This window comes from Stomoxys calcitrans, chromosome 4 (assembly GCF_963082655.1).
Source record: "Stomoxys calcitrans chromosome 4, idStoCalc2.1, whole genome shotgun sequence".
NCBI classification, from domain to species: Eukaryota; Metazoa; Arthropoda; class Insecta; order Diptera; family Muscidae; genus Stomoxys; species Stomoxys calcitrans.
Window position 1 is genome coordinate 8,940,925 of NC_081555.1, and position 12,917 is coordinate 8,953,841.

Genomic DNA, 12,917 nt, shown 5'->3' on the forward strand with positions numbered 1-12,917 from the left:
AACTAGAAGGGTAAGGTCTCGAACAGTATTGCAGTGTAAAAAGGAGAGGATGGGAAAATCCGCATCGTTTGGGTGTCGGGCCATAACGGAGTAAGGGGAATGAAAGGGCAGATGATTTGGCGGTGAAGGCCAGAGGACTGCCATCAATAAACTTGAATAACCCTAAGCCTTTGGGTCGACGTAGTCCGACAGCGAAACGGTCGGTAGGACGGCAAAAATTTTATGGGGGGATCCAGATCGTGAAAAGACGAGGCTATTATTGAAAGGAAGTAAGAAGGAGGTCAGTATAGCTATTGATATCATAACGGGACACATAGGGCTACGAGCTCACTTATGCAAAATCGATAGCGGCAAGTGGTAGCAAGTGTAGGTTAAGCGGGGAAGATGATAAGACGTTGGAACATTTCCTTTGTCATTGCCCGGCTTTCGCGTCTAACATATACCATATACTTAGGTGGAGACACAATACCGGACATGAGCCAACTTAGGTGAGAGGGGTATTGAAAACAATTAAGGATTTTGTAAGTAGCACGGAATTCCTAACTTAAATTTTTATTTTTAGAGGTTACTTTTTTTTTAGAGGTTACTTTATAGTTTTTAGAGCGCACAACAACCGATTACTGGCATAGGTTTATGTCCATAGTGGCATGGGGCGGATTAATATCTGCACCCTTGAACCTAACCTAATTTAGGTGTTTTGTTTTAAACACATTTTTTGGGTTACACAATTTTTTTGCTTGCATCTTTTGTTTTTAGCCAATAACCAATTTTTTAAAATCTTCCATTTTTTTGTTCTTCTCATTCAGCACTTTACATACTTTTCCATTTCTGTCCATTTTACCAGTTTAGCTCAATTTGACTTCTGTACTTGTTGCAAGAGTTGTAAGTTTCTTAAAAGATGCTAGTATTGATGTTTCTACCATACAGCTTTTGCTGGACATCATCAGGCTATTACAACATTTTTACATGAAACAAACAGACGACATACATAAGCATGTATTTGTTAACAAGACATGTAAATATTTAACATTATGCAAATAAACACTTTTTTTTTTTGTTCAAAAGATAAAAATCCCTTTACAGAAACCAAAAAAAAAAAACACTACAAACCCTAAAAAGTCAGAACATAAAAGATTTACACAGCAATTACTGCTGACTAGAAAATGAGTTGGATAAAACCAGAAATAAATTTAGAAGATTTTTGTTGCTTTGCCTGCCACTACTATTGTCTCCGGCATTAGTTTTAACTGCTTTATATGGTTTATGGAGTAATTTGAGATATTGTTTATATTATGTTGTCCTCTGGCCAAACTTGCATTTATATGGGTGAAACATTAAAGAAAATCACACCATATACAGAAAATGAGGTTCCCTCGTATGGTTATGGGGCTATAGAGAATGGACTTTATTCTATTTTCCAGTATTTTGATACTATAGCAGAAGCTAGGAAAATGGAAAAAATCAACTGAATGCAATTGGCTTCATATTCTGGTGTTGGTGTTTTATATAGAACATGCATTGTGGCGTTCCATGGCTGCAATTGCCGCACTATATTTTATACTTCCTTATATATCTGGCTAATGCCAATAAAACCAGCTCAGATGCTTTGGTGTAGCAGCATCAGCATCATCAACGAACAGCAGCCTATGGAGTGAGTCTCGAGTAACAGTTAAACATATTTTCTTTTCGATCAAAATGCAGCTTGGAATGGGAGAGAAACAAAAAATTGCAAAACGACAAGCATGCCACCATTGCTGCCGCCGAATATCTAAAAGGAAAACAAGTCCACTATGTAGGTTCTTGGTGGCTGTCTCTAACCACAATTCTAACACAAATTTCATGTTATGGACGTTATGGTCCAGTCTGGCTAGCTTGGCATTTGAGATGCTGCCTGCTAACCATTCAAGTCTTGATACAACAAGCAGCAAGGCTTTTTGTTTTATTTCATTTTCTTTTTTTTTTTTTGTTTCACTGCATTGCGTTTTCTTTGAGGCCAATTGATTTTTCTTGGCATCATTCATGTTTTCTTATCTATTTTATACACCTCTTGCAACTACTTCATGCTCTTCATACTTAACTTGGAGTTGTTGGTATTTGACCATGTCTTGAGTTTTTCTCGCGCTTACACTGTGCTATAATTTGCGTGCCAAATAAGCGTATGTGCTACTTTGTTGTTGCTGGTGTAGCAGACATATATATAAGTTTTTTTTTTTTTCTTCAAAGTACTTCCACATCCTCCTCATCACCAATAGCATGAGTATCATTACTTTGATCGCCATCATCATCATCATCAGCAGCAGCAGCATCCTCTGTTTGGACCACGCAAATTGAGTCTGGAAGACTTTTATTGCATGGTGGTGTTGATTAATCAAGACTTGAGGTCATTTTCCAAAGGTGATTTTAATCTAAGGTGTCCATGCTTGGCATTAACACAACTTTATGGGGGTTTGTAGATTTGAAAAAAAAAAAAAAAATCCATAGGTGTAGGGAATTTCATAGAAAATTTCCTTTAGGCCTATGTCTTGTTTTTGTTTAAGAGTAGAGGCTCTATTTTTATGTTGTATGAAAAGAGAAGAAGTCAAAAGTATATCAGGTATTTTAGATATGTTATTAAGGCCAAGTGGTCAGTCTTTGTTAGAGTACCTCTAAAAAGCTGGTTTAAACTTGAAGAGGAAACATTTCAGCCTCGGCTATATATGGAAACGTTTGGAAAGAATCATTTAATGCAGGAAATTGAAATGAAAGATTTATGATTTCAGAAGAAAATTTAAGATGGCATGGCAAGCAAAAACGAAATGGATTTGGGGAAGCACAGTTTAGCGAAGTTTAAAGCCAAATGAACCTTTAAAAATTCACCGAAATCGGACTTAGACCTCTGGGTCTCTCGGAAAAAAGTGATATTAGGAGTCTTTCTCTACGACTATCAGTTCAGAATGGGATATAGCTCCCTTATATTTGGTTGCCCAAAAAGTAATTGCGGATTTTTTAAAAGAAAGTAAATGCATTTTTACTAAATCTTAGAATGAACTTTAATCAAATATACTTTTTTTCTAAAGCAAGCTAAAAGTAACATCTGATAACTGACAGAAGAAAGAATGCAATTACAAAGTCACAAGCTGTGAAAAAATTTGTCAACGCCGACTATATGAAAAATCCGCAATTACTTTTTGGGCAACCCAATACATTCAAAAGTATTTCAAATTTATTCGAATATCTTAATCTGAAAATATTTAGTCAAAATTTTGCACACATGTTTGGACATTAAATGAATATCTGTGCAAAATTTTATTAAGATTGACTAAATTTGTGAAATTATAGCCATTATAGCTCATATCGGATGATGATACATGTATGACAGCTATATCTCAATCTGAATGTTGGAATATCGGTAAAGCGAAATTCTCGAAACTTTAGCCATAATGACTCATACCGCATTAAGTATGAAATAACTGAAAAGGCATAAAGTTCGGCCGTATCGAACTCAGGATACCCACCATCTCGAATATATATATTAACCATATTTGGTCAAAATCCAATGAAATGTGCACTAATTGAAGCAATTGTATATCAAAATATGGTCAGATTTGAACCAAATTCGGCACAGACGTTGAGGTGTCAATCACAAGTGAATTCAGCAGAATCCGTTAACAAATGGGTTTAGGGGTTCAAGACCATGAGTCGGGAGATCGGTCTATATAGTAGCAGCTATATCCAAATATATATATGGACCAGGTCAGAGGAGCATTTCTCTTATGTTTCCAAGAACATATTTCGACACATCAGTTTACATGGCAGTTACATCCAAATATAGACCTATTTGCACCATATTGAGAACGCATGTCAAAGGGTCTAACACAGGTCAGAATGCCAAATTTCAGCGAAATCGGGTAATTAATACGTTATTTCTATGGCAGCTATATCGAAATATAGACCGATTTACGAAAAATAGACCGATTTGCGCTGTACCCAATATCAGCGAAATTGGGTAATAAATACGCCTATTATAGGCTCAAAGCCTTATAGGCTCAAAGGCTCAAAGCCTTATTCGTCTTCTTATTTCTGATATAAGGATGTTTGTCAGGGAGACTAGACATTCCAGGAACTCACATTCCGTTTGTAATTGATTGGCCAGCGGACCTCACAATGTATTATAGAGAGAATTCTTATTTCGTCTGAACCGTTCGTATGCGGAATCGACTTCCGGCTAATGTTTTTCCCACCCACTTTGACGTCCAGAGATTTAAGACAAATCTCAATAAACAATAAATCTTTTTTCTCCCTCTAATTCCTTTCTCCAACGCAATGCATTGCGTTCATAGGGGAAATCCCCTGCGTGTTGGTTGATAGAAAAAAAATCCATTTAGCCCTGACCGTCCATCTGTCCACCCGGTTGTTTAAAGTACTTTCGAAGGAATCGAGCTAGGCGCTTGAAATTTTGCACGGATACTTCACATTGGTGTAGGTCGGTTGGATTTGTAAATGAGCTATATCAGTCTATGTTTTAACATAGCTGCCATGGTCCTGAAAACTTTTCAGCGGTGGTTAGCCCCTCCTAATGCTGGCGACATTTGTGAGGTACTTTGCCATGTAAAAATTTCTACCCCAAAGAGTTGTCGCTCTGCGGCACGCCGTTCGGACTCGGCTACGAAAAGGAGGCTACTTATCATTAAGTTTAAACTTGAATCGAATAGCACTCATTGATTTGTGAGAAGTTTGCCTCAGTTCCTTAATGGAATGTTCATAGGCTGGAGGGGGCAATTCATATCCCATGTGGCCGAAACTATGCAGTGCATGCAGTGTTTTGTTTTGACTTCCAACAACTGTATTCAATATGGCTTAAATCGGTTTACAACCTGAAATATAAACCGATCCTGCATATTGACTCCTTGAGCCTCTCATCATTGGACCATCAAAAACTGTGCCAGGTATGATCTAAATCGGTTCCTTACCTAATATTGCTCCCATATCCTGTGATTCTTGAGCTTCTAGATGACGCAGTTATTATCCTATTTGGCTGAAATTTTGCGCAACGATTTCTTTTATGACCTTAAATGTGGTCTAAATCGGCAATGAAAAAATTTGGTCTAAATCGGTCCATAACTTAATATAGCTCCCATATAAAACAAGTAGCAGTGATCCGACTGAAGAACAACAAGGCAGCAGGAGCCGACGGGTTACCCGCTGAACTATTTAAGACCGGAGGCGACACGCTGATAACACGTATGCATCAGCTTATCTGCGGAATCTAGCAAGAAGAACGCATACCCTATGATTAAAACCTCAGCATACTATATACAAGAAAGGAGACAAGACGGAATGTGCCAACTACAGAGGAAGAAGTCTTCTCCCCGTCGCATACAGATACTCTCGAGCGTAATGGATGAAAGATTAAACCTCGTAAATCCACCCTAGACCAGAATTCACACTGTGCCAAATCCTGGAAAAGATCCGAGAAGGAAAAATCAACTCCTATTATTTCCTTGTTGATTACAAGGCCGCTTCCATACCATAAGTTCAAATGAATTTAAAGCCATGTCTGAGATAGGTATCCCCCAAGGCTCTGCAGGATGGCACTTGCTGACACGCTTTCCTCAGTAAGAATAGGAAAGAGTCTCTCTGAACCATTTAATGCCAATGCCAAGGTTTCAGACAAGGAGACAGCCTATGGTGTGATCTCTTTAATATCCTGCTGGAGAACATTATACGAGATGCAGATGTGAATAGATATTGCACATTAAACACAAGAGAACACTTTCTACTCGCCTATGCCGACGACATCGACATTATAGGTCGGTCTCCGGAAGTAATAACTGCAGCCTTTAAAAGAATCGAAAGAGGGACAGGAAAAATATGACAAAATATTGGGTTGCCCAAAAAGTAATTGCGGATTTTTTAATAGCTTCGGCATTTATATGGATCAGAAGCTCGAGGTACTGCAAACTAATCTGAGAGATATTTTTCCTACAGCCTGGGAATTATGGATTATTAAAAGAAAAATGGTTGCTGGTTGCTCATTATTAAAAGAAAAATTGATGCCAAGTTTACACATCAAACGAACTCTATGCAAAATCATTTATTTCACATTCCTGGCTTTCAATGTTTAGTCTGTCCTTTTCTCACTTCATTAGTTTAGTTTTTATTCAAATTTACCTTTATTAATATTTCTTCATAAGTCTGCAGAATTGTCCTTTCAAGAGATTTATGGCCGCTAAAAGATATCAGATGCTATGATATTTAGAAAAAAAAAACATTCTAGATGGAGTTGGTTATTAAGAACCTTAATGTTGTAAATACATGTGCTACAAAAGCCAACGCATCATTTGTTTGATTTGTCGTGAGTGTAAGTCTAGGTTTTTTTTTTGGTTTTGTGCTGTTTTTGCCTACTATAACTCACATAAATCATATATGGGATTTTTGCCACAATTGTTTAAGCCAGCTTTTGTAGGGGTGCCCTTAAGATTCTGGGCATTGTTTTGGTATCTTGGAATTTTAAGCCTTTGCTAGCATTGAATAACACAATACATACAATGTTTGAAGCACCCCTTGCTTGGCTTTTGGTATAGAGTCTCCTTCTAGGATACACTAATGTGTCTGTAGACATTGCAAGCTATATGGGGGCATGTCATAGTCTATCTGGCATGGCAATCAACATATGAGTCATGTTGAAATGCTGCAATATTGACATTGAAATATATGAAAGATTTTTACGACAACAACAAGAAAACAACAAAATCTATAGAAAAACGACAAGAAAATCGTTGCTATCATGAGAAAGCGTCTCATACTTGTCTTCCTCTCTTATTCTTTTCGTTATAACCAGACTGACGGAAGAAGTTTTGAATGCAAGTTTTTGAGGCTTTGCTGCCATTGCCTGACGTACTGATCGACTGCCTAGCTGCCTGTCTGGCGGGCTTGAGGACTACTGTAATGTGAAATTCTTTAAACAAATTTATGTACGTTTTGTGTTTTGCTACATGTGTTACGGGCAAAACCCCTTTGCCCCCCGTTTTTGCCCTCTTGTATTTGATGTAATTTTCCATACCAATTCAATGTCATGTTGAATGTTTGAATGGCATATGCAATAAATTTCTATTTGATTTCCAGTCGGCTACATATGAGAAGTAAAAAAAAGAAGAAAAATCATATCATCAAAGCAAAAGTTTGAAAACCTAACACTAGAATCCATTACTTAGGCTTTAGCAAAACTTCCCGTTTTGCGGCAGTAGCCAACAAAGCTTAAAGAAAGACATGCTTTGTTTGTTTCAGCTACAAGAGGCTAGGACTAAGATTTATTTATAACTCCAGCAGCTAGAGTGTCTATCTGTTAATACCATGACTTTGGGCTTAAGAAAGGCTTCCTCAATTTTTCTTTCTTTTCCTACGGTCTCGTCGTGGTACTAAGCCTTGTGATCTATGTTGCAATTTATGGCAACAGTCGTCCTAAGCCTTATGGGCTACGTGTTTGATGTCAATTTCATTTAAATGATATTCTAAATGAGTCTAACCCAGGGTTTCTAAATGTTATGTTGTAAGCCTTGGCTTATGGCCATGTTTCCTTTTCATGTCTTCTCTGCCCTCCCTCTCCCCATCTTTGCTTTGGGAGAAGAACTTGTCATAGCTGATTTGGTTTTAGAATTTCCTAAAGATATGTTAGCATGTTGTCATTGATGACGGTAGCTTCATTTTTACAGAATATGTGTACAAAAATCCAAAATGACACCATGTATCACAGGAATGGTGCTTGGCAACGTATGTCCGACCACATGCAGCATTTATGGTGTATGCTTTGCAGCATGTGATTTATGCCGAGGCGTAATGTGGATAATATATGATAGGCATGTAATCAAATTAACATTTGTTTTATGGCCAAAGATAAAGAGTGTAAAATTTTCCATAAGACTTGAGAGGATATTAAGGTAATAAGCCAAAACAAATATGAAAAAAATTACAAGTAAAGTAAGGGAAGAGTTTGATAATGTGCACTATAAGTGTAAATCGAGCGATATCATTTCGTTTAAATCTTCCAAAAGTCGTAGTTATTATAGCCATATAAGACTAAAAATCACGAATACTGTTCACGACCTATGTCTAAAATGTTCGATTTGAAGTTAATCACCTGTTCTGTATTAAATTCAATGCATCATATTTCACATATTTCTCTCTAAAAAACTTCCCATTTGTTTAGGTCGGTTGGGGTTGTAAACGGGTTATATCGGTACATGTTTTGCTAAAGCTGTCATATAAACGAATCTCGGAACGTTACTTCTGGAGCCTCTAGAGGCCACAATTCTGGCTAAATTTTCATATGATTTGGCTGAATTTCCGTATGAGGTGTTCTGTTTTGACTACCAGTTACTGTGGCAAGAATGGTTCAAATCGATTCATAACCTAATATAGCAGACAAGCAAACCGATTTCGTGAGCCTCTAGAGGGCGCTATTCCTTTCCGAATTGGTTGAATTTTCGTATGAGATGTTCTGTTTTGATTTCCGATAGCTGTACCAAGAATGGTCCAAATCGGTTCTTAACATGATATAGCTGTCATATAAACCGATCTCAGATCTTGAATTCTCGATCCTCTAGAGGGCGCTATTCTTAACCAATTTGTTTTGTTTTGACTTTCAATAATTGTGCCAAGAATGGTATAAATTGGTTCATAACGAAATCAAGCGAACCGATCTCGGTTTGCTTGATTTCGTGAGCCTCTAGAGGGCGCTATTCTCAACTATTTTGCTTGAATATTCGCATGAGGTGTTCTGTTTTGATTTCCGATAGCTGTACCAAGAATGGTCCAAATCGGTTCATAACATGATATAGCTGTCATATAAACCGATCTCAGATCTTGACTTCTCGAGCCTCTAGAGGGCGCTATTCTTAACCAATTTGTTTTCTTTTGACTTTCAATAACTGTACCAAGAATGGTATAAATTGGTTCATAACTTGATATAGCTGCCATAGAAACCGATCTCGGGTCTTGAGCGCAATTCTTCTCCGATTTGCCTGAAATTTTGCATGAGGTGTTTTGCTTTGATTTCCCACAACTGTTCTAAGTATGGTCTTATTTGGTTCATAACCAGATATAGCTGCTATATAAAACGATCTTCAGATTTAACTTGTTGAGCCTTCCGCTACGGCTGAAATTTTGTACGTCAAATTTTGCTATGGCCTCCCTAACCCAAGTATAGTCCAAATAGCTCCATAAAAGCTCCCATATAAATCAATCGCCCGATTTGACTTCTTGAGCTTCTAGGGCGAGCATTAATTTGTCTAAAATTTTAATCGTGGTATTTTTAAAATTTCTTATACACTGAGAAAAATTGGCCCAAAATTTAAGAATGTTTTTAATTCGTAGGATTTAAGCAATGGGAACGAGTCAAAGAACCAAATCTTTAAATTAAAGATGTTTTCTTTAAATTTAATTTCCTATGTACTAACGGACATGACCATCCATTTAAAATTTTGGTCGCTGATTGGTTTTGAAAAACAATTTTCTTTTTAACTTAGCACCTTAACTTAAAACAAGTAAAAAAGCGCTAAGTTCGGCAGGGCCAATTCTTGGGAACCCACCACCATGGATTCTGCAAAAAAATATGGGAACTTTATTTGGTTATAGACTGATTTGGACTGTACTTGGCACAGTTGTTGAGAGTCGAGAACAAAAAATTTCAGCCAAATCGGATATAAATCGCAGCTTGTAAGAGCTTAAGAAGTCAAATGGGGCGATGGGTTTATATGGCAGCTATAGATTGATTTGGACCATACCTGGTTCAATTATTGGAAGTCGCGACAGAACACCACATGCAAAATTACAGCCAAATAGGATGAAAATTGAGGCTTCAAGAAGTTAAATCGGAAGATCGGTTTATATGGGAGCTACATCCAAATCTGAACCGATATAGCACATTTGCAATCCCCAACGACCTACATCAATATTAAGTATCTGTGCAAAATTTCAAGCGGCTATATCAAGTTCTTGGCCGATTTAGACCATACTAGGCACAGTTGTTGGAAGTCATAAAACACTATGTCCAACATTTCAGGTTATAGACCGATTTGGATCGTACTTGGCTCAGTTGTTGGAAGTTGCAACAGAATACCACATGCAAAATTTCATCCAAGTCGGACAAAAATTACGGCTTCCAGGGTCTCAAGAATTCAAATCGGAAGATCGATTTACATGGAAGCTATATCCAAATCTGAACCGATATGGCCTATTTGCAATCCCTAACGACCTACATCAATATTACGTATCTGTGCAAAATTTTAAGCGGTTAGCTACGAGTTCGACCACTATCGTGATTTCGACGGACGGACATGGCTAGTTCGACTGAGAATGTCGAGACGTATCAAGAATATACATGCTTTATGGGGTCCTAGATCAATATTTCGAGGTATTACAAACGGAATGACTAGATGAGTATACCCCCATTTTATGGTGGTGGGTATAACAATTTATCATTTAAGGAGGCTTCCATTTGTAAGACTATTTGGCGTCTTTAACTATAGTTCACTGTTGTCTTGTCCCAAGTTCAATTTCCTAACTTTAAAGATATTTTGACCTTCATTTTAGATTTTTGTCTTTAATAAAAACACGCAAATTTAAGGATTTATTAGCCTACCATTTCAAAAATAAAAAATCCTTAATATGAAGGAAAATATTTTTTACCAAAGCAAAGGTTTCCTTAGAAGGTTGGAAAATTGATTATCTTTAAATTAAGTTTGTTAATCTTTGGTTGAACCTTTAAAATTAGGACAAACATTTGTTCAGTGTAGTCATGACAACACTGACAACGGTACATCTGCAACTGTAGATCTATCTCATATATCTCAAATGCCATCCATGGTATAGGGCATATAAGGGTCGACAGCCCGGTTGAACTTAGCTCGCTTTTACTTGTTTTTAGTACTTATTGTGGTTGTGTCTATAACTTTTTGGTGGACACTTTTTACTTGTTATAGTTTAAAATTTCCTTTAAAGGCTTTTGACCTGGTTTTTATATAAATGCACTATCATATTTAATATTGGGTTGCCCAAAAAGTAATTGCGGATTTTTCATATAGTCGGCGTTGACAAATTTTTCACAGCTTGCGATTCTGTAATTGCATTCTTTCTTCTGTCAGTTATCAGCTGTTACTTTTAGTTTGCTTTAGAAAAAAAGTGTAAAAAAAGTATATTTGATTAAAGTTCATTCTAAGTTTTATTAAAAATGCATTTACTTTCTTATAAAAAATCCGCAATTACTTTGGGCAACCCAATAGTTTAAATTGTTTTTAAAGGTTTTTGACCTGGTTTTTATATAAATTCACTATCATATTTAATAGTTTCCTAACCTTTCCACTTTGTCCCCTCATCAATGGCACTTAAGATGTAATTCTAACAGTTCTTTTTCAAAATGATTACCACACAACCACTTGAAATTGTTTCTTAAGCATGTAAAAGTTTTCCCTGCTTAGAAACTTTTAAATTGCATCAAAAAATGTGGATTTAAAAACCATTAAAAGCATGAAATGCAAAACGTTCTTTTTCCATACTTCACTGGCTGTTGAGGCAATGGTGTGTTACATGTTGAGCCTCTCTTTGCCTCTCGCAGCCCTCCTCTATTGCAATGGGAAAAATACCAGAAAATGCAATGCCCTTTTTGTGCTGACTGATGCTAAAAGAAGGCCTTTAAGCGATTTGCATATTTTCAGTAAGCCACTGTTAACGCATTTAAACACTTGGAAAATGTTTAACTTCCGCCTTGTGCCTTGTAACGAAAAACCTTAAAAAAAGAAGGGGCTTCTTTGGTTGCAAGAAGACAATGCATAGAAAAATGGCAAAATGGCCATAACACTGGCAATGAATGAATTTATGAAAACCTTAGCAAAAGTTCAAGAACCATACTCTGGCTAATTTTTTTTTTGTGTTTGGTGGAAATTCTGTATAAGGAAAACTAGAAAATGTGAGTGTGTGTGTGTGAGAGTGAAGGTTTTCAGCTAACTAAGTAAGCTGGTTGCAATAGGCTAAGGCCATGACTTTAGCAACCACCACCATAAAATGAAAGAAAACAAAATAAAGGCAAAGAAATATAGAATTTTTTCCCTTAGCTTCATTACATATGCACGCGCTAAATTTTCTTTTTTCTCTCTCTCTCCAAGTTTTGAATGACGGGAAAAAGGCCAGCAAAAATATATGGCATGTTAGCACAAATACGACGTTGATGGGCTTTTGCAGTCATAAACAAGAACCATGCATAGATTTTTATCAATGCAAAAGTACATATAAAGACAAATTCAACACCTGCTGGGTGTATTGAAAAAAGTAAGGACGGCCAGAACTTGGCATCATGCACATAAAATTCTTATATATTTCTATTACGCACTTTTGTTGTTTATAACAAGCAAAAACTCTAGGTTTTTTCAAAAGTCATTCCAGAGCTGAACTTGATTTTGTAAGGCCCATGCTGCAAGAAAGCAAAATCCCTTAGTGTTTATGAGTGTTATTCAATGATAATAATGGCGCCCTTTAATACTTGATTGACTTAATGGTTTTTCTAATGCCAGATGGAAATGCGTTTTTTTTTCACTTACCTTTTAGATGAAAGCCTTGGAAAGCCTATTCCCTGGCTGTCTCTGCAATAATGATGGCTGGCTTTGGGGGAAAAACCTACTCCACAAAAGGTGTCGGCAATCAATCGTCTGTAATGATAGAGAGGAGAGAAAAGTTAGAATCACTGGTAATTATTGGGGAAATTATTGGAGATTTCTTTCTCATTTGAATTCAAATGGAAAAGGGAAATATTATTTGTTATGGCTTTCATGTATAACAAAAGAAATCTATTACACTTCCTTTCAATTTCAGGCATGGATCACATGGAGTTGTGAGCAAGTAAATTGACCTAAAATATGGTAATAATTTCATTAGATAGGTAATTGCAG

At 36.7% G+C, this 12,917-nt stretch overlaps 1 protein-coding gene across 1 annotated transcript in view; it reads right to left on the bottom strand.

Moving 5' to 3' along the window:
- Positions 1-12,673, bottom strand: part of LOC106081196 (uncharacterized) — a 109,799-nt gene extending 97,126 nt beyond the window's left edge. The window contains exon 1 of the mRNA XM_013243001.2: positions 12,570-12,673. The gene's annotated coding sequence lies outside the window, so the exon portion shown is untranslated. The remainder of the gene's footprint in view (positions 1-12,569) is intronic.
- Between the last annotated feature and the right edge of the window lie 244 nt (positions 12,674-12,917).